This window comes from Sturnus vulgaris, chromosome 16 (assembly GCF_052056855.1).
Source record: "Sturnus vulgaris isolate bStuVul1 chromosome 16, bStuVul1.hap1, whole genome shotgun sequence".
NCBI classification, from domain to species: domain Eukaryota; kingdom Metazoa; phylum Chordata; class Aves; order Passeriformes; family Sturnidae; genus Sturnus; species Sturnus vulgaris.
In genome coordinates this window covers 6,403,539-6,423,647 of record NC_142258.1, presented here as the reverse complement: position 1 = coordinate 6,423,647, position 20,109 = coordinate 6,403,539, and the positions used below count along the sequence as shown (strand labels likewise).

Here is a 20,109-nt window from a genome sequence, read left to right as displayed (position 1 = left end):
TTGCAGTGCATCAGATTTTTCTTTCATCTTGCCTCTACCTTTCAAGCTTAGAAGCCATTAAATGTAAACTTCTAGCTTCCCTCCCCAGTAACCTGCTATTTCAAATGCAGCTCTACTTTTAATTACCCATCAATGCTTGCTTGCCCAGCCTGAAAACTATTCTTTCTTGTGGTGGTATGTTTTGGCTTATACCTTACTAAATAACCAAAGAAAGGAAAATCTGTTTTGTTGAAGTCGTTTTGCTGAACCCCAGCAACAGAATAGTCACATTAGAGCAGTGCTGGAGGATAAAATGTTCCCTGATCTGAATGGGAAGAGTGGGCTGACATCAGAAACTCATCAGCACCTGCCTCACAGTGCTGCTCCTGCTCCTGCACACCTTTGTTTCTAATGCAAAGAGCTTTACTGCTTGCTTTAGGGTGTGGAGTGGAGCAGCTTCCTTTCAGAGCTCTGCCATAAAAGGGGGGTCCATTCAAGTCCCTGGTTTGCAGGAGTGGGATATGACCCCGTGCTGTGCTACAGGTGAGCAGCTACAAGTTCCTGGAAATCTGTCCCCTTGCTTCTGTCAGTTGTGATTTTTTTTTTTTTTTTTTAATTTAATTTTTTTTTCCTTTTCAGTCCTCCTTGGTCTGTCTGCCTTTTCCTAAAACCAGAGCATGTTTGTAGCCCTGGGAATATTTAGCTGTTGTCAGTAGAGTGTGTTCATCATACTTGGTGGGTTTTTTAATGAGGACTTTTTAGAGAAAAAACCCAAAAAACCCAAACCACCCTTACTGTTGTGTATGATTTACGGTGTCAGAGGAGCTAATTAAAAATAATAGGGAGGAAACTGCCCAGAAGAATATAATTGGAATTAAATCCAAATGGAAGTCTGTTTTGGCCTCTCTTGTACTTTCTCCCGAATTTTGGAGCTCTTATTTGAGCATTAAGGAATGAAATTTATTTTATAATATACCTAAAGTAGAATAAAGAATCCAAAGTAGTCTGAGTGTAGAGTGAGTATGGAACTTTTGTGGCTTCTATGTCTTCATCACTGCTACATTTTCAATGCGTTTTTTTAACTCTTTAAATACTTTTTAAAAAAAATTACACACTCAAAGAATACAGTTTTACAGTAGTTATAGGAAGAGTTTAGATGTTACCTTAGGAAAACTTACTATTCCTATCTCATTAGCACTAGCTGCTCTCGATGTTCCTTGTTGCAATTTCTGTATAATTTCACTGTTTGCGTTCATTGTAAACCTCTTGTGTTCCCCCACATAAAGAGCAAACGAGTGCCTTGTGGGCTGGAAAGATGACAAAGTTCTACCCTCTTTACTTGTATTTCTGAGAATCTATTTTAGATGTTTTATGAACAGAGAAAACTGTATTTAACAAAGACAGTAAAACAAACTGAGAAGCTCCCAGGCACGTAGACACTGTGCCACAGGTTATAAATATCTGCCTGAGACTTATTTCAGAAGAGGGAACAGTGTGGACTCCTTTGCAGTTAAGAATGAAAATTCTTGTGGCCAGTGGTAATTGATCCAGCTGGCATTTGGATTAGCTCTAGATGAGAGACTTGCATTCAAGGTTTTTATTGCCATTATACAAGCTGTCCAAGTGTTTATGCCACGTCCCCATGGAAAACAAAAGATGACATATATGCAATTTGGTTCTGGTGTTTTTGCTGCTACAATGAATGCACGTGCTGGCTTAAAATGAGAAAAAAAAAAAAAACATCAAATGGTTAGGGCTTAAAAATGTTACTTAATAGAAATAACCTATTTTTATCAGTAACCAGTTTTATCAGGCTGTATCCGTATAGCACAAGGTGATAGAGGGTTTTACAGTCTGTGAGTAGGGCTGTGACAGCCCAGAGCTAATCCCCCAAAAGGGGAAGATGTGCACTTGAGTCCAGCTTGGGGCACACAGAGGGAACTCCCCTGAGCCTGCAGGAGATGATGTGGATGAGTTGTTAGAAACCACAGGGCAGTGTGTGCACACCACAGTCCCTGCTCTGCTCAATTAAAGGGCTTTTGGGCATGAGTATCACAGACTGGCCTGCTTCCATGAGTCTTTGAGGGAGCCTGGAAAAGCACTGCAGGTTCTGTTTCTGAGCAGTTGGCTTTGAGGAACCTGCAGGTTTTGTGTTGAGCTGTTGGGTAGGGCACTGTGTGTGAGGCTGCTGTGCACAACCACTGAGCTGAACCAATTTTAGTGACAGCATTAGGAAACTGCTCCCTTTGACTTGGTGTTTGGATGGCTCCAGGGGAACCCTCTCCTATGCTGGAAGATGAAGAAGAGGGTTCAATTCCTAGCTTGTCACGAGTTGGTTCTTCCTCAAATGCTGCTGTACAGTGTGTAGGTGTGTGCCAGAACAGTATCAATTATCTGCTCTAACCCCCTTTCACATCAGTGAGTTACTATCTTGTGGCAGTCACAACTGTTACACTTCTTTCCCCAAATATATAGAAACATGAGGTTAAATACTGTCTTGAAATAGTTTTTTTCTATTTTTCAGAACTGTGTATGAGCCGGTACATAAAAACTGTCTTTTTTTTTTTTTTTTTAATAGCCCCAAAGTCTCCAGCAGTGTGTTCAGAATGCAAATTAATCAAGGGTCCTGTGGATAAAATATTGTGTGATCATGTAATTAGAACCATTCATATATACAGTTGGGCCAAATTGAAGATGCATGGGCAGTTCTAATTCTGGCAATTCTTAATTTTGGAGTGCTTGGCTTAGCAATAAAATGCTGTTTTATTGTAGTTCTTGGATGTAATAAAAAATATACTGGAAGATGAACAAGTGAAGTAGGAAACAACACTGAAGATAATTACAAGCAGATCTTCATTTCAAGCAGAGAAGTTAATCTTCCTTTGGACTCTTGGGTCTGTTTTAACAGAGTAATTAGCCATGGACCCTGTGGCTTTTGACTCCCAGTCCCAGCTCAAACCTCTGTGTCCTAGTAAATGAGGACACACAGTTCTGTGACTGGGAGAAGCTGTCAGAGGCACATGTATTATGCACGTTTGAACCACAGGGAGAGCAATGGGAGTCAGCTGGACTCTGCTGCTCCAGCAAGGACATGTGTCCAACTGGTTTCAGTGAAGTGAAGAACTGAAAAAATTTAATTCATGTGCATGGATGAATTATTTTAGCCCTCTTTCTTGTCTTTTACTTTGTCTATTATTTTTATAAGTATACAGTTATGGTTGAATTCAGCCTGGCAGAGCTGTAAACCAAATTAATTTGGTTTCTACTTTAACTTTTTCCATGCTTTGTTTTTGGTTCTCATATTCAGCTTGTTTCCTTTACTTAGATAGGCATTGCCAGAGGTGAATCATCTGTTCATCAGTCTGAACGTCCGTTTGTTATGAATCTGGTACAAATGGTTTTTCTGCCTCTCTCTTGTTCAAAAGCAGCTCCTGTCTTCTGGATCAGGCCCTTGATGGTTTTTCATTTGATCATTTCCTTTGCCTTTTCAGCCTCAAAGGCCCTTCCAGCAGGGGTTCGTTCAGAAGATGTTTGGGAGGAGATGGGCTCTGACCACCATTGCTGCTGTAGGAAGGGAGTTTATGGATTTGCAGTAGGAGGGAAGAAAACTTGTCTCTCACTATAGCTTGCTGACCCATTTCACATGATCAAATATGGCCCTTTTAAAACTAAATGGGCCTAACACTGGGGGGGATTTGGGTGCAGTGCTCCTCAGCTGAATTGTATGATTAGTGGGCTTGATAGCTGCAGTCTGTGCTGACAAGCCAAATCATTCTGCCAAATCTATCAACCCCAGAGTCTTGGCTTTGTTTTTTTCCCCTTTTTCTTTTCAATTATACTTACAATAGGAATGGGTAAAGATGGGAGGGAAAAGAAGGTAAGGATAATTTGTGACATGTATTTCTCCCAGGCAACTGGAAAGGAAGGCTTTGGCTGAGCCAGAAAGATAAACAGTGAATACAAATTCTGAAAGTTGAAAGGGCAACCTAATAGGGTAGAAAAAACAAACATTACTCTCAGCTTCCTATGAATGTTAACATTTTTCTCAGGTTTACACAGTGATCAGTATTTAACACTGGCTGATCCTTATTTTAAAACTGTTGACATGAGCAAGCAAAGTGGGGCTTACCATTAACGTCAGTGGGAAGAGGCTCACACAGCCATCACTGCTCCAGCTTTGCACTGCTTCTTGGAGGGGGGAAGAAGTCAATGTTAAAAGCCTCCCAGTGGGGCTATTGAAGTGAAAACCAAAAGAGCTGCTAGTTCTATGGGAAGATTATTCCCTATGGCAAAATGTGTGTGTTGAATAATCTACAATCCAGCCTTATTCTACTTCCAGTTTTCTAACACACTTGCAGAGAACTCGCTGAGCTTTAACACTTTCCCTTTTCCGCTTCATTTTGAGGAATGCTGCTCTCAGTCCTACAGCTAAACCCATGTGATATCAAAAGATGATCAGCAGAAACAAGGAAGCCAGTGCATCATCCGTCCCACTCTCTCTCTCTCTGGGGAATTTCTTACCCTTCTGTTTCTTAGACGTGTCAAATGTTCTGTTCTGTAGGTAGCAAACTTCAGCACATCCTTTTCCTAAGGAAGCTCTGCTGCACAGCTCTTTGCTCACTCTTTAAGGCTGCAGGAATGCCAACTAGCAGACACAGTTTGCAGCTAAAGAAATGTTAAGCTGCTTGGTTTTTCTTGTCTGTGTGCGTCTGTGTGTGCTATAAATGGAGGAGGAAGGATTAAAACTTTACACAGTCTGGAGGTAGCTAAATCTACTAAATATTGTATGACTGTCTTTGCCATCAATAATTCAAAGAGCTAGAGTCCAAAATGACAAAAATCTCCCTTGGACTCTCCTGTAGCTGCAGGCACAACAGAAAAGGTCTGAGCCAATTGCAGACTTGGTGCTTTGTTGGCTATAAAGGTTGAAGAACACCTGATCTCCCTGCAGTCATTAAAAGAAGAGAGAAGGGTAAAGCAGAATATTGCTTCAGAAAAGGCAAAGCACACTTTGGCATTTGCTACAATTGTACTGATAGATGTGAGGGTTCTGAATATCTACTGCAGCACAAGGAATGCTACCCTGAAATGCCGGGTTAATTTAGGAATGTACTGAGCCCAATTATATCGTTTTTGTGTAGTGAGATCACCTAGTCCCTGCTCTCCTTTAATCACTGGGCTGGATGCAGAGACAGGAAGGTAGAACACGGATTTGTGTCACCTGTAGGATGCAGGTATTGATCCATGTGCACACCGTGCCAGCAGGAGCAGGGAAGGAGTGAGAGCTGTGATGTTATTCCAGCCCTGCAGGACGGGCTCAGGGTGTGCACAGGGATTTTGGGCTGTGTCTCCTCCCCAGCCTTTGCTGGGGGATGCAGTGTTATAACATGACTGTCCCAAAATCTGTGGACCTCAGCCTTGATGGCACTGGTCCGTTGCATGTGTTATCAGAGTTGCACCATTGTTTGTGTACTCCATTTTACTGAGTACAGCTACAGCTGAGAGCTTGAAAAAACACCAGGGGAATGGAATGAGTTCTAGGAAGAGGGAGAAGTTGCTAACTAGCTAGGAAACATGGTGTTTTTATGTTAAAAACCTGATCAGGCTTCAGTCCTCCTTGGCTCAAAGATTATTTAACTGAGAACTAATTCCATGTTCTGACACTTGGTTATTGCAGATGCAAATTTAACTTCATGAATGGGTTCATGAGTTGGCCCTAAAAAATCCTGAGGTGATAAATCCAAGAATATCTTCCTTTTAATTCCCTCTATTTCTAGAATTTCAAATGAACCTTGTGCCCAAAAGAGCAGAATATTGAGTTCACAGCTCTAGTCTTCATCATCAGAAATTGTTCTTGCAATATTTCTGGCTAAAGTGAGCAGACCATAAAAGCCTCTTCTCATGAAATTTTCAGCCCAATTTTATGTTACTGCACAGCCTGGAGCAAAAATTTTTCTTTTCTAAAGTTCTTATCTGAACTTCATTGATAAAAGTTTGGATTTTTTTTTTTTTACTGACTACTAACTTGCAAACCTCCAATGTATATGTGAGCAATTCCATTAAATTTAAACATCAATGAAATTACTCAAGTGAATAACTTGAAAAGATCACTCCCTTTAAAGCATGTAGATAAAATTCTGATCATTTTGCAGAGCTCTGTTTGAACTCAATGACACTCCTGAGAGCAGAGAATGAAATCTTGGTTGAACATGATTGACATTTTGATGCCATGTATTGTCTGACTTCCTCCAGTAGCTTCATAAAAAGCCCACAGAAATAATGGGATCAGCTCTTAAGTCAGTGGAGCAAGTTCTCTCTCCACTTCAGGGTGAGAGTGGGTTCAAACTGCTCTCCTTCTTTGAGGTCCTGGACCAAATGCTGTGAAATCCCTTGGACTTTAAGAAGGATGTGTTGTCTGTGTAAATCATAGAACATCCTGGGCTGGAAGGGGACCCATGAGGATCATGGAGTCCAGCACCTGGCCCTGCACAGGCACCCAAACAACCCCACCTGTCCCTGAGAGCTTTTTCCAAATGCTTCCTGAGCCCTGTCAGGCTGGTGCCCTGGGGAGCCTGTTCAGTGCCCAAACACCTTCTGGGGGAAGAACTTTTTCCTGCTCTCCATGCTGACCTTCCCCTGGCACAGCTCCAGCCATTGCCCTGGGGCTATCCCAGGGAGCAGAGATTGGAGCTGCAGCCCCAGGACAGGTCTGACCTCACTCTGCTCCAGGCTGGACACACCAAGTGTCCTCAGCTGCTCCTCGTGGGATTTTGCCAGGATGTCATCCAGTGTACCCTGAAGCCAGGGACTGACTTTGGAGCAGGCCCTTGAAGGTTTTTATGTTAGATTGAAAAGCAATGTGTTTAAAACTCAAATTGTCAAAACTTCCTCTTTAATATTCTTTAGATTAAGGCCTTTACTCCTCTTGGCATATTGCTGGCTTTTAAGTAAATCTGTGTTACGTGAGTAGCTGATGCAAAGAGCTAGTTTAATATGAAGCATTTTCCTCTAAGCAACATGGCCGAGGATATAAGCAGTAAATTTCCTTTAATGTAGCTGCATTATATATTTCACTTACATTTTAATATAATTATAGGTACAAATTGTTCACATTTGGTTTTATGAAGCCCTGAAAAGTTATATCTTATGAGTCAACATGTAATTTCCTTCTGCACAAATTGCAGAATTATGCATTGAAGCTAAGTACATTGAATAATGGTAATTTACAATTGAATTCCTATGGATTTACATATTACAATCACATTAATGCTGAAGGAATCTGCAATATTGTCAAATAGGTTAATAATAGTTACTGTTAGCACTGAGAATACCAATGAAATTAATAATGATTAACCACTTACCTTAAATGTATGCAAATTTATGCAGCTACTTTGAAATTACAAAATGGCAAAAATGCCATGGAAAATAAAGGCTGGAAAGTGGATTAAATTTGTGTTAATGAAGGGTTACCCAAACACAACTCTGGGTTTTCCTAGGGAGTTCTGTTCACGTCTGAAAGTTACTAAAAATTTGACTCACTTGGAACTGTAGAATTTTTCCTTTTTTCCAAAGTATTTCTTGTAATTTAGAGTTGCAGTTCTGCTGTCTGCTCCACTCATCTTTCTCGTGCCTTTCCTGCAACACACAGTGCCACACGGACAGAATTATGCTACTTATGCATGTGTACCATCCTAAAAATCCCTTTCCACCATTTCTTTGCTGTTAAAACCAAGAAGTTCAGTCAGAGACTCCCAGTGACTTTGAACAGGTGCAGAAATAACCCATCTTTCTTCATTCTGAGCTTTCCCAAAACCGTTTGTCCACGGGAAGCTTTTGAGATAAGCAACCAAGAATAGATGTTGAGAAATTGGTGCTCCTTGGAGATTGAGCCTGAAATCTGGACACAATGCCCTTTGTGCCCTTTGTGGTGTCAGACAGGAACTCTCTGTGCTGGGAACTCTGTGCAGGCTCCTTTCAGGCACTGATAGAAACAGGCTTTTCTCCTGTGGACTGGGATGAGGCTACAAAAGTCTTCAAGCAGAGGTGGTGGAGCCTCAGTTCCACAACTAAATTCTGTTCTTCCAGCTGGTGCATGGATGTGTTCAGCCTTGAGCCCATCTCAGAGGGCAATGAGGATCTCTGTCTCCTTTGGGAGCTGTGTCCAGACAGAGTCTGAGCAAGGAACAGGGGCTCCCACATCAGGAAAACTAACACTGATGTGCAAATCTGCAGGTGTGTGCAGACTCCCTTTACACAGCTCTGATGCAGGGCTGGGTGCTCATGTCTATGTCAATGGAGAGATGTGAAAAACTGGGCTGTAGTGAGCTGTTTTATGAGTTGGGGTGGAAAACCTCACTGAGGTGTCCTCTAAGAAGAAAATGCAAATACATTCAGGAGAGCATGGAAGAGGGAAATAAATGGCTCTCCAAATGAATGAGGCCTGCTATTTGTACAGGCATTAATATTTAACTGTCCTTTTTTCACAGGCTATTAGCACTTGAATTTGTAGGATGTCAAAGTTTTCCTGCTTTGGATGAAACATAGATTTGATTGTGGCAGACTTTGAAAGGTGCTCAGGTTTTATTTTCTTGATCACAATACATCCAGTGTATTTGAGACGTGTTTAAAGCTACAAAGCATCCAGCCCTGGGTCTTGGCAGCCTCTGCTCTGCATTTCATCTTGTTTGATTAGCTGGGGAACACAGCCTCCTTCAAAAGATGGGGGGATTTTGGTGTGCTTTTTTTTTACCCTCCTGCTCAGCGTGAGTCAATGGTATGTGAGGAGTATCTATTAATGCTTCAGTCAAAGCAGGAAGTGATTTTTGCTAATCGTTTCAGCCCTTTTGAACTGGATGACCACATCCATAAAACAAGGGGGTTGAACAAAACATTGAGAATTTCCCCCTGCTTTTAAAAAGAGATGTGGAAAGGATGAAATAGGTAATGTTTGTTTCTTCCTCTGTCATTTGGAGTGAATGATTGCTGTCAGTAAAAAAAAAGGGGATATGCAGAATGCCTCACTGCCAAAAGTTGGTCTTAAAAAAATAAGGCAAAATTACGATTTTGTGGAAAAGAATTAATCCGTGACACTGCCTGGTCTCTGTATAAGAAAATGGCTAATAAGCCGTTTCCAGAAAGCAGCTGGTTTTCTTTCTTTAGCAGAAAAACAAAAACATACTTAAGCTTGGATTTAGGACAACCTTTTGGTGAACAGGAACAGTATAAGGAAAAATGTTCTTCTAGTCAATTTGCACATTTTATGTGGATCTGTCTAGAAGGTGGCTGTTACAGGAAGATAAGGATTCTAATTTTGTAATTGAGTGCACTTTGAAAAGACAATTAGGAGCTAACGTGATAAGTAATTGTAAATTATAACAGCAGAGGAAACCTGATTCACAGTTCTCTGTGGAAACTGTATTTGTGTATTCAAATGATGCATCTGTACTTTTATTTTCCCTGCATGTACATTTGATTTAATAAAGCTAGAAAAGATTTCTGTATGGTTTGGTTTTAAAAAACAGGAATTAAAAAATGCAGATGCATCTCACTCAGCCTCATTATAATCTCAGAGCAGTGCTGGAACTGTGCTAGGTAGGATTTGGCAGCTCTGCCATTTATGAAGAATTATGTGGGTATGGTGCCTGCTATCCGTAGTCTTATGGGTTTTACAGGATTTTGATCTATGTCTCTTTGTCTGGGATAAACGCCCGAGTCAGGGGAGAGCAGGAGGAAGTTTTAGTGCCTTTGTTATGGCAAAAGAACCATGCTGGGGTGTGTCTGCAAATCCTGGTGGTGCAGGGTGCAGCAGCAGCTCCAGCACCGTGGGGCTGAGGCTGCAGGCTAAGGGAAGAGGATTCTCTGATTATGGTGCTGCCTTATTGCCTGGCACAAACGTGCAGCCCTGGGCTTTGCCTCGCAGTCAGCTTTCCAAATGGGGCTGCTTCTATTTGTGATCGTTAAAGTGGTGACAATGATTTTATTTCACGGGGAAACGCTGTGGTTTTTAGGGAGATAAGTACTCCGTGCCCATGGGCAAGATGTCCCAGCTGCTCTAAAGCTGCTCTCCTCTCTCCGGGTCTGCACTGGCACCCTGCAGATGGTTCTGCTGTAAAAAGGTGATGCTAACACCTACCTCATTACACTTGCTGCTCCAGGCAGAACCAGAAACTTCCAGGACCCTCTGTCAAACACAGGTGGAGCAGGCACTGTTTGAGATGGACGTTTGTGAGATCTTTTCTGCACTCTGGATATATATTTTTTAAATTTTTAGTTATTCTTGATCCTATAAATGAACTACTTGAGCATCTTCTCCCAAGGGTTTTAGCATAAAGTAGTGAAATGGTCTCAAGGAGCCAAAATTTTATTATTAAAAGAAGCAAAAGTCGTGTTTTCTCACCCTCTTAAGCCTCCTCATGAGTCTGCTCCACAGACCTGCGCTCTCTAACGGACTAAGGAATGATGCAGGAATGTTTGGGTGGGACAGCACCCAGCTGAGGCAGCTTTGTGCTGCTGCCTGGGCTGAGCTGAGCTGAGCTGAGCTGCAGAGCCCCCGCCCCACCGGGGAGAGGATGCTGGCCCTGCACAAAAAGGGTTTGACAGGCAGCCCCCATGTGAGAGCCCTGCTGGGTTCCCTTTGAGCTCCTTCCTGTTAAAGTAGCTCTATGCCAGTTCTTCAAGCATTTTTTCACCTTCTTAGGGGTCTTCTTCTGGGGATAATTCCTTGATCTTTGTTTATGGCGCTGCTAACTTCATTTAAGGGAAATTCAGCTTTTAAAAGGGATATTTCAGCGCTTTGTTATGCTCATTTAATCAGTTCAATGTGGGTTCATTTTGAGATCATATCATTATTCAGGACTTTAAAAAAATTTCTTGGAATTTATTCTAACTAAGATGTTGATCTGATTTTCAAGAAGTAAAGCTCTTGGATTTTTTTTAAAGGTTAGAAATAACAAATATTTTGAATTCTTGGTCTACAAGGACATTTTTGAAAACTTATACTCTATTTTCCACATGTTGCTGTAACTGCAGTTGATGGAGTTTTTGTATGCAATCACAAAATCTCTAAAAGTAGCTGGTTATATGTAGTTTGTTGAAATATCTTTTATTTTATCCTTATGATAAAATCGGTTCTCTAAGAATCCAGTGACAGCAATAATTATTAAATTAATGAAAGTATAACTTTTTCTCTTGTCTTTCTAAATGTCATGGCCTTTTTCAGGGCATATTAATAAAAACATTTTTTGAAGTGTCTGATTTATGAAACTGTCAAAACAATTAATAAATTTACTGTAAGGGAAAAAAATCCGTGTAAACAAAATTAAATATTTGCATGAACGACCTGATGTGAGGTTTAGGAAAGGGCCCATAAGAAAGGATGCTTGACTGTTGAAAAGAAACAAAGAGTAAAATTACTCTTGAGTTCTCACATTTGCAGCCAAGTTAAAGTTTGAAAGTCATTTTAGAAAACAAAACCATTCTTGGGTAGGGAAGAGGGAAACTATGATCAGTTTATCACTGCAGAAATCATCCTAGTGCTTAAATCAATCAAACCTGTCATATTACTACTCTCAATTTCCCCAGTCTCTAGACTCAGGTCTGCTTCAGATACAGCAGTGCCAATTTAGCAGGTGCTAAACCTACAGTAATTTTGTGTATCAGCACTTTTTTTCACTTGATAATAAAACTTCCACACTAGTGGAAGCTTCTGGTACATGGAGACTTTAGTGCCACCATAAAAACAGCATTGTAGGAAAACTGCCTTAAGGTGAGAATGGATGAGTAGTTTCAAAGTTGTTATACAGTAGCTCTAAACAGAGCCAGGATGGGAGTTCTGAACAGAATCCCAAATGTTATCCTTCTCTCGAGTTTTGTTGATTTAGTGTGAAGGACCATGGTGTGATTTAGTTGAGAATATGCTGCTGTGTTGCAATTTGTCACATAAAGCCAAACTTTCTGTGTATTGCATATAGTTTTCAGTCCAAAGCTCACTAAACTGGTATTTACTGGCAGTAACTGTCCTCATACCAGGCAGTGTTCTCCAAGCTTGCATGATTTGTCCCCGTGCCTACAGGGTCTCTTCTAGTGAATATTCACTGGAAGGAAAATAAGGTAAAACAAGACTGGAGAGCTGCTTTTGCTGAAATGAAGTAAAAGTTACAGGCAGACATGGCTACAAGAAATTGATGCTTAGGAAGGCTTTGGAAATCCCAAAGTGATTTACCAAGCTGGGGACTGTTAACCCTGATTTTGGTTATTACTTTAGCTGACCTCAAAATATTTCAAAGGTGACTAGCTTATATTATTATGTGGTCTGGTAACCTGCAACTATTGATGGACTCTATCCATACAGATTAGAATTCAGTAGGAACACTTATCCAGACTTTGCAGCCTGTCCTGGGTGTCTGGAAAGGAATAAATACATATATTTCAAATGTGCAGTTAGCAGGAGAGATATATGCAAAGCAGATAAAAAGCCATTTTTATCTTGCAAAGAACAGTGATATTAAACAACATAAATGCTGTGTTGCTCTGGAAATCAGGTTTAATTTTAGATTATTGAAATTGGAGTCTACTTTATTTCTGTACAAATGTTCAGATTTTTCTGTTGAATGTCACTGATTCCATCAAATATAAATCTTGACCTCAAACAACATCCAATCAGGCACTAAGTGCAGATGTGTTAACATATAGGAATCCATAGCAGCATTAAGGTTTTGCATGTCTGCTTTAAAGACTAGGGACAGATTTGTGCCTGTTAAATGATTCCTATCTAGTTAGTGTGATGATAATTACATGAGTCTTTTGGTGACTATTGCTGAGTATCAAAGCACAAGTCAGTAAGGCTCTTCCATAGATGAAGTCAGAATAAAAGAGGTTGCAAGGGTGCTGTTCATGAGTACGTGCAGTAATGCTGATCAGAAGAATTTTTAAGTATATATCAGTTTCATCTGACCTAGACAGACAAAATAAATCGCAACAAAAAACAAATCTATCAAAATGTTGTTCATGAGTATTATCCGAATTCCTGCTGATGAGGAAATTGCCATGTGTACCTAAGAGCTGGGGCCATTGCTTTTCTCACGTGCTTTTCACTGACACCACTTTATGAAACTCATCAAGGAGCACTTTGCTATTAAAACCTGTGTTGATTGTAGAGTGATTTAATTACTTTCAATTAAATATCTCTTGCTTAAAAAGAAAAAAATCATTCATGAGAAGAATTGCAAATCTCATCTAAAAATGGTGCTGAATCTGATTCCTCTGGGACGTTCAATTCATTCAGAGGAGCTATCTGGGGTACAGGCATATTGTTTATTAAACAACAATAGTTTTATTAGTTATTTTTCAAGCAGGTAAAAGCCTTTTGACCATTTTACACAGCTGAAATTCCTGTCACGTTCAGAACCTCACACAGGAAACTAAAATATAAGTATGAAATAAAGCATTAAAATTTAAAAGGTTTGTGAAGATACTGCACGCTCAGATTCTTGTGAAAATACATATATTATCACACATGCACTCACACAAATATATGTATTCCAAAGGAATGCCTAAATTCTCTTGTGAAGACATATAAATGCATACACAGATGATAAAATAATCATGATAGGGAGTTCATTGATTCCCATACTTTGCTTTTATACTCAAATTCCTAAACCTGGCTGCCTAATTACTATGAAACTTCTATTTTTGTTTTTTACAAAAATAATTGCTGGAAACTTACACTAAGGATATGAAGCAGCACAAATTATCTTGAGTCTTTGATGTAGCATTTGTTTGGAGCTGGTGCTCACTAGAGGGATGTGATGCTGTGGGTAAGGCACAGATGAATTCTCCTCTGCAGAGCAGCTACCAGCTGCCTCTCTTACAACTTTAAAAAACAATCACTCACTGCCAAGCCAAGAAAACTCATTAGTATGTTCATTACCCAAACCAGGAGCTGATAAAGGAGGGGGTTGACTTGTGGCTATATAAAATTTCAACCCACTACCACCCTTCTCCTGAAAAAAAATACCCCAAACCCAAAAAAACCAAACCCGTCCAAACAAAAACCAATCAGCAACAAACAGCCCATAGCCCAGACAAGTCTTTTCCCCTTGGAATTCAAAGAAGGGGTTCATGTTTCTAATAACTTTAATTAAAAAGTTTCTCTGTGCGTTTAACAGGTTCTATCAATCTCCCACCCAATAATTAGCTGCCTGCTATGCCTCAGACAGGACATTTTCTCACTGTTCACCTGTTCTTAGTGTGACTGCAATTGAAACCAAAAGCCCATTTCACCCAGCCAGGAGTGGCCTCTGGTTTTTAACCATGTGGGGCTCCTCTGCTGCCTGTCAGCTGGCACCAGGTAACAGCACCAGGCTACTGCTGAGGGTGGCACTGGGACTGCTGAGCTGTGTGGTGCTTTGTCCTGGCTAAATATATTAATTTGTGTGTGTGTGTCATGATCCTGCAGTGAGAATAGAAAGTGTATGTGATAAAAAAATCCTTGCCAGTTTAAAAGCTGCTTATGAAAATCAATAATAGATGTTTTTGTATGGATCTTTGGAAATTAATCACTTCTGTCTGTCTTTTGTTTTATACTTTAAATTTCACGTGGAGAAAGCATCTCTGGCTTTTAATGGATGTCCTTGAAGATAAGTTTATTAAACTAGTTACATTTCTTTTCAAATAACCTACTTATCTTTTTTTTTAAATCAACATTACCTGTTAATCACTGTAGTTGATCATTTTGTAGTTGAATATGCTTTTCCTTTGATACATAGGTAAGCTCCTGATGCTGTAGGCCTCTAATTTATACCTGAAAACTTATGAATACCATGAATAGAACCCATTATCATAATTGTGATTTCCTTAAAGAGAGAATTATGAGCCCAGTCATTGCTGCCCTTGATTTATCTGAGCACAGTGCTCATCCTGAGAGTAGAAATAGCTATAAAGGAGTGAAAAAGAAGTTTTCCCTAAACTATGACAGACAAAGTGGTAAGATTTTGTTTTCTGTTTATTTCTTTTTTAATAAAGCAAAAAACCCCAAATTTCTCTAGAAACTATCACAAAAATACTCCACTGAGCATGGTGAGAGATGTAGGTAAGAGTTAAATAATGAGACTGGAGCTGGTAGCACTTTATGGCCTGGGCATGGGTTGGGAGCAGGGTGTGACAGGAAAGCTCTACAGCCTCTTTCTTTTCAGCCCACACAGATAAAGCTTCATGGAAAAATATTTTGAGTGCTGTGTGAATTTCAGTGTTGTGTGATTCCTGTGACCACTCTCAGAGTTTCTGTGTAACTTGGCTCGAGCTGTTGCTTGACATGTTTTTCTGTTCTCACTGAGCAAGGAGGAGAGCCACCAAGGGTCACAATGAGACTGGGACTGGGCAGCCACCCCAGTGCCACTTGTCACTCACCAAAGGAGCACGTGGGTATTCTCAGGCAAAGATTTTTTCCGAGCAATCACTTGGGTGATAAAGGTCAGACTGTGTCACTGAAAGTATGTCTGGGTAATGAATGGATGAAACTGGTTGTGCTGGAAAAGAAAATCACTTCTAGAGGTGCCAACAATAGACAAGACTTTCCCAAACAGTGACTCTGTTTAATGCCTGAATTTTCAGACCAGAGTAAAAAGCAGAGGGAAGTGGAAGAGCTAGAGTGTTCTAGGTGACAACTGGTTATTCCCTGCTAACAACAGGTTTATGTTAACATATTTTAGTTTAATAGGGTTTTTAAATGCCAGCTAATTACTCCTTTGTATTATTAGTGTTTTAGCACTCCAAACATAAATTAGGGTATATTAAAATTTGAAGCTCTTGTGTGGCTATGCAGGTTATTTGTTCAGGGTTTCCCGAGCATCAATTTGGTTCACACATCTAATTATAATCATCATATCAAGAGTGTATGGAACGTTCCAGCACATGAATCTCTAATATTGAGTAATTCCTTATAAAAATGAGGCAGCCCATATGGGTGAACAGATGAAATGCTGATAAACACTGTGAAATAGAGCAGATGCATGAGTTATACCAAAGGTTCCTCACTCCTAATATTTACTGTCCATGAGGAGATAGAATTAATTTATTGCCCCATCTTAAATTCTCTGCACTAAATACAGCAATGGAATTGCAAACCAGAATTATCCAAGGTATTTCTAGAGATGGTGATACTGTTTGAAGGGGTTTTTTTTAGTTTTTTTTTTGGGGTGTAAGGTTGGTTAGAACAATAATGAAGGGAGTGTTGGATTACCCTCCTGGTGAATGCCACCTAAATAATGGAGCAGAATGTTACTTGGACAGTGCTCTCTGTAATGACTTTGTTTCTATTGTTCAGAATAATTGATGTAAATTGAACAATTTTGTGCAATGTCTATTGCAGCTGGAGAAAACCGGTTCCTTATTACAGCCTAAGCATATGCATTTTGGTGTTTATGAACGACTTTATTCATTTGTAATAAGTTGCTTAAGGCAAATATAGTGGATGGGTACATAGTCTCTCTTGGCTTGTGTGTAAAGAATAAAAGGTTCATGAATAAAAGGTGTTTGAAGTGTTTGTAAAACTTAGGTCTTGCATGATTTGGTTTGTAATAAGGCCCAGTACCTTGCAAGATGATACATAATTTTAAGAGGTTTTTGGTGGCAGCATCATGATGATGTAGGAGCAGCTGTTGCTCCCTCTTCCCTGGCCCCTGACTTTGCTGGGCTTTGGGCTCTGTCGTGCTGAGTGAACTTTTCTGTTCACTTGCAGTTGCTGCCTGAGCAGCCAGGGCTGAGATGCACTTTAGGGCAAAGCAGAGCTGCATCTTTATTCTTTGCTACAGTGAGAAAAGGTTAAATTAGTGAGCCCAGTACCTTTGTTTGGGCCTCAATTGCCACACACCTATGTCCATAGATAATTGCATGTTGTTTTAAGGCGAGATTAAGCTTCCACATGTTTTCTTTGAGCAACAATACTGTAATGTCTTATGGTTTGACACATGCAGGTTTTGAGAATACAGGTAACAGAGATGGAATCTGTGGCTAATTCTGCTCTTTTAGAGTCAGAGGAAACTCAGGCTGCCTTCCAGCACTCAGACACAGACTCCTTAATGCAATAATCTGATTGAATTCGATATTGTTCATGAAGGCTTCTTTGCCACAAAATTGGAAAGGGTGTTTTGGGATGTAGATATTAGAAGTGTCTCACAGCACACCCAGATAGTGTTTCTATAAGCATTAGAGTCAGCAAGATTTATTTCAAAGATCCAGCTTATTGGAGAAAGCCAACCTATTAAATGTCTGTTACCAGTGATGGCATTCTGGAAATGGAATTGGTTTTGCTGAGCAAAGAAATGAAACCTAGATTGTTATATACAGACTATGATAGGCACTGATTTCTTAGCATAAAGACTGCTGGGTTGCTCAGGATTTATTACTGTTTAGTTAAAATATGTTGAGTGAAAAGGTTGATCTGTCCAAATGATTTGCAAGGGAAAGAGATGAAAGCGTGTTTTATCAAAGTTAATGAAAAGCAATGGGGAGATAACTTGTGAATAATTTATTCATGAAACTTCATTTTTGTTCATAAATTTCTTGCAAACAGGTGGCAATAGTCTGATGCATTTGAATTTCTTTTTATAACTTATTTGACTAATTCTTCATCAGGGGCTCACTGCTAAGTTGGATGAATTTTGTATGATTTGAGCAATGTTGATTGGCTCACCTGAGTCACTGCAGATCCTGCTCCCTGATGAGAGACATGAAATTTTTGGTGCAGAGTTCTCCATCCAAACCCTGTGGTATTTTCCCAGCCTATGAACAGAGATGATGCTTTTATCTGAGGGCCAGGCGGGGATCAGCAGATAAAAAGTAATTAAACTTGATGTGCAGAGGAGGGAATGTCTTTATTTCCAGTCTTTCCAGCTTTCCCTCAAGGTGAGAGCAGGTGAGTGGCACCAGGGCTCGGGGTCCCTGCCTGCCCTGCTGCTGGGGTGGGGAGGGGAGAGATGGGGAGAGGGCCATGGAAAGGATAGTGCCCCACAGATTTGTCACATTGTAGGCTCTCCATGCAAACCAATCTGGAAATGCTGCTCCTAGTACACAGGTGCCAGCTCCTCATGGTGGAAATGGTGGAGGGAGTCAGAAATTTGCAGGTTTTTCCTCACACTCTGAATAGCAGAGTAGCTCCCAGAGCTGGGCTGGGAGAGGCAGCTCTCAGTACCTCTCTCCTACCCCATTCTGAAGGCAGTGGCACCTGGAAAGTGCTGCCTCACACAGAGTGGAGGGCTGTAGACAAAACCACTGCCAACACTTTGATTTTTCTTTAATAAGCATTTCCTGATGCCCATGGATTTTCTGCTTAATCTACGCCCTGCAAAATAAAACCATAACCTGGCACGTCTTCCTGGGAGCATTGCTGCTCCTTGTGCCTGTCAGTGCAAGGGGAAAAGGTAGCAAAGTGCCTTTTCCAAGCTGCTCAGGTGTGACAGCACCCTGCTCCATCGCTGTGTGCCTGGCAGCCACTGAGTCCTGGCAGTGATAGCCACGTTCTGCAGTGTGGGCCTGAATCCTTTGTCAGATCAATGAGGCCAATTTTTTCATTAAGGGGGGGGGAAAAAAAGTGCTAATGATGTCAGAATACTCCTTCAATTGGTTTGTTTTTACTTTTTTTTCCACCTCTAGTAATGTGTGCACAATTTTTACGTAGAGCACACTCTGTCATACTAGGTTGTTTACAGCTACTTCCATATAATATTTAATAATAACTCTGTCAATATTGCTGGAGAGATGTATGTTTTGTTTTCCTGGAGACATTTAGGAAGTGTTCAGGAGTAAGTAATATTTCCATAATCTAAATTCATGCTCTACCCAAGAGGGCTGTGTCTCAGGTACACAGAATTATGTCTCACAAAATATGTTTATTGCTACAAAGATATTGCTATATCTTTTTTTATAGTTCAGTTGTTAAGCTAAGTAATGATGTATAGCTGCTTACACCAACATAATAACAATTCTTTCACATCCTTCATCCTTACAATCTCTTCCTCTCCCCTTTAAATATACTCATTGAGGGCTCTGTTAAATGAATTCTCAGTGACATATTGGTAACAGTTTCTCTTTTAAAACAAACAGAATCAAACCAAGAAAAAACAACTCTCTAGTTACCGTAACTGTTGCCAAAAGAGATGAGACAGCATAAAACAAAAGCCTACCATGAATGTATTTTTCTTTTAAAATTCGGGCCTTTAGAAAGCAATACTGACATAGGAAGAAATAGTTTGGACCCCAAAATAAACTAAGAGTTAATTTATACAAGAAACATCACCTTTGAAATGGGACTACAGTAGAAATTGTTCAGTAATATTTCACTTTTTATTTTAGTGGTAAATGTAAAACGTTGAGACCAGGTCTTCAGCTATCATAAAAGGGAACAGCCAGTACTTGACTTGTGCTTGTATAGCACTTCTGGATCATCCGGAGTGCAATAAATACTAAGTTTCAGAAGTCACATGGGGAAAATCCCTTTTAATCAAGGAAGGAAAATTTAGAGGTAAAAAGAAAAGGACTTCCTATATTAAAAAAAGAGCAGTCAGTGTCTTTCTCACCAGTTGAGCTAAACCAATTTTTAGATTATTTTTCCCCTTTGATGAAGTCAGTGTAAATGGCATGTATCAAGCAGCCTTGGTCATGGTGCCTAAGGGCTTGGTTACTTTTTGATGCAATTGGTATCCTAGGAAGTATTTGTGTGAATTTCTCTGTGTGTCTCAGCAGGAGGGTATGGCTGGTTGGGGATAGCTGAATTTATATTTCTACTTTTAGTACAATTTCCTACTGGAGATGTATTCAGCATAAATATTATCTTAAGCTTTGCTACAGCTGTTGTGTGCCTGTGTGCTGGCTGGTGAGAAGGCAGACCCGAGCTGTGCCACCCTACCATAGGCATCCCAAGGTATAATTCGCATTTTTCGTGGCTTATTTTCACAGAAGAATTGGATCTGGATTTTGAAGTCGTGGTGCTGCAGTGTGGTGCTCCTGTGTGCCCTGGAGCTTGGGTGCTGAAGCCCAGCATGCAAACCTCAGCACCAATGCAGCTGCTGCTGCCTGCTCACACTGCTGCTCACCAGGACATCCTGACCACACAAGAGGTGTCATTTCCCCCTGCTT

At 40.4% G+C, this 20,109-nt stretch overlaps 1 long non-coding RNA gene across 1 annotated transcript in view; it reads left to right on the top strand.

The window, feature by feature from the left end:
• Positions 1-418: 418 nt before the first annotated feature.
• LOC148221892 (uncharacterized) overlaps positions 419-20,109 on the top strand; it is a 185,725-nt gene continuing 166,034 nt past the window's right edge. Inside the window, exon 1 of the long non-coding RNA XR_015807209.1 lies at positions 419-522. This is a non-coding gene — a long non-coding RNA (uncharacterized LOC148221892). The remainder of the gene's footprint in view (positions 523-20,109) is intronic.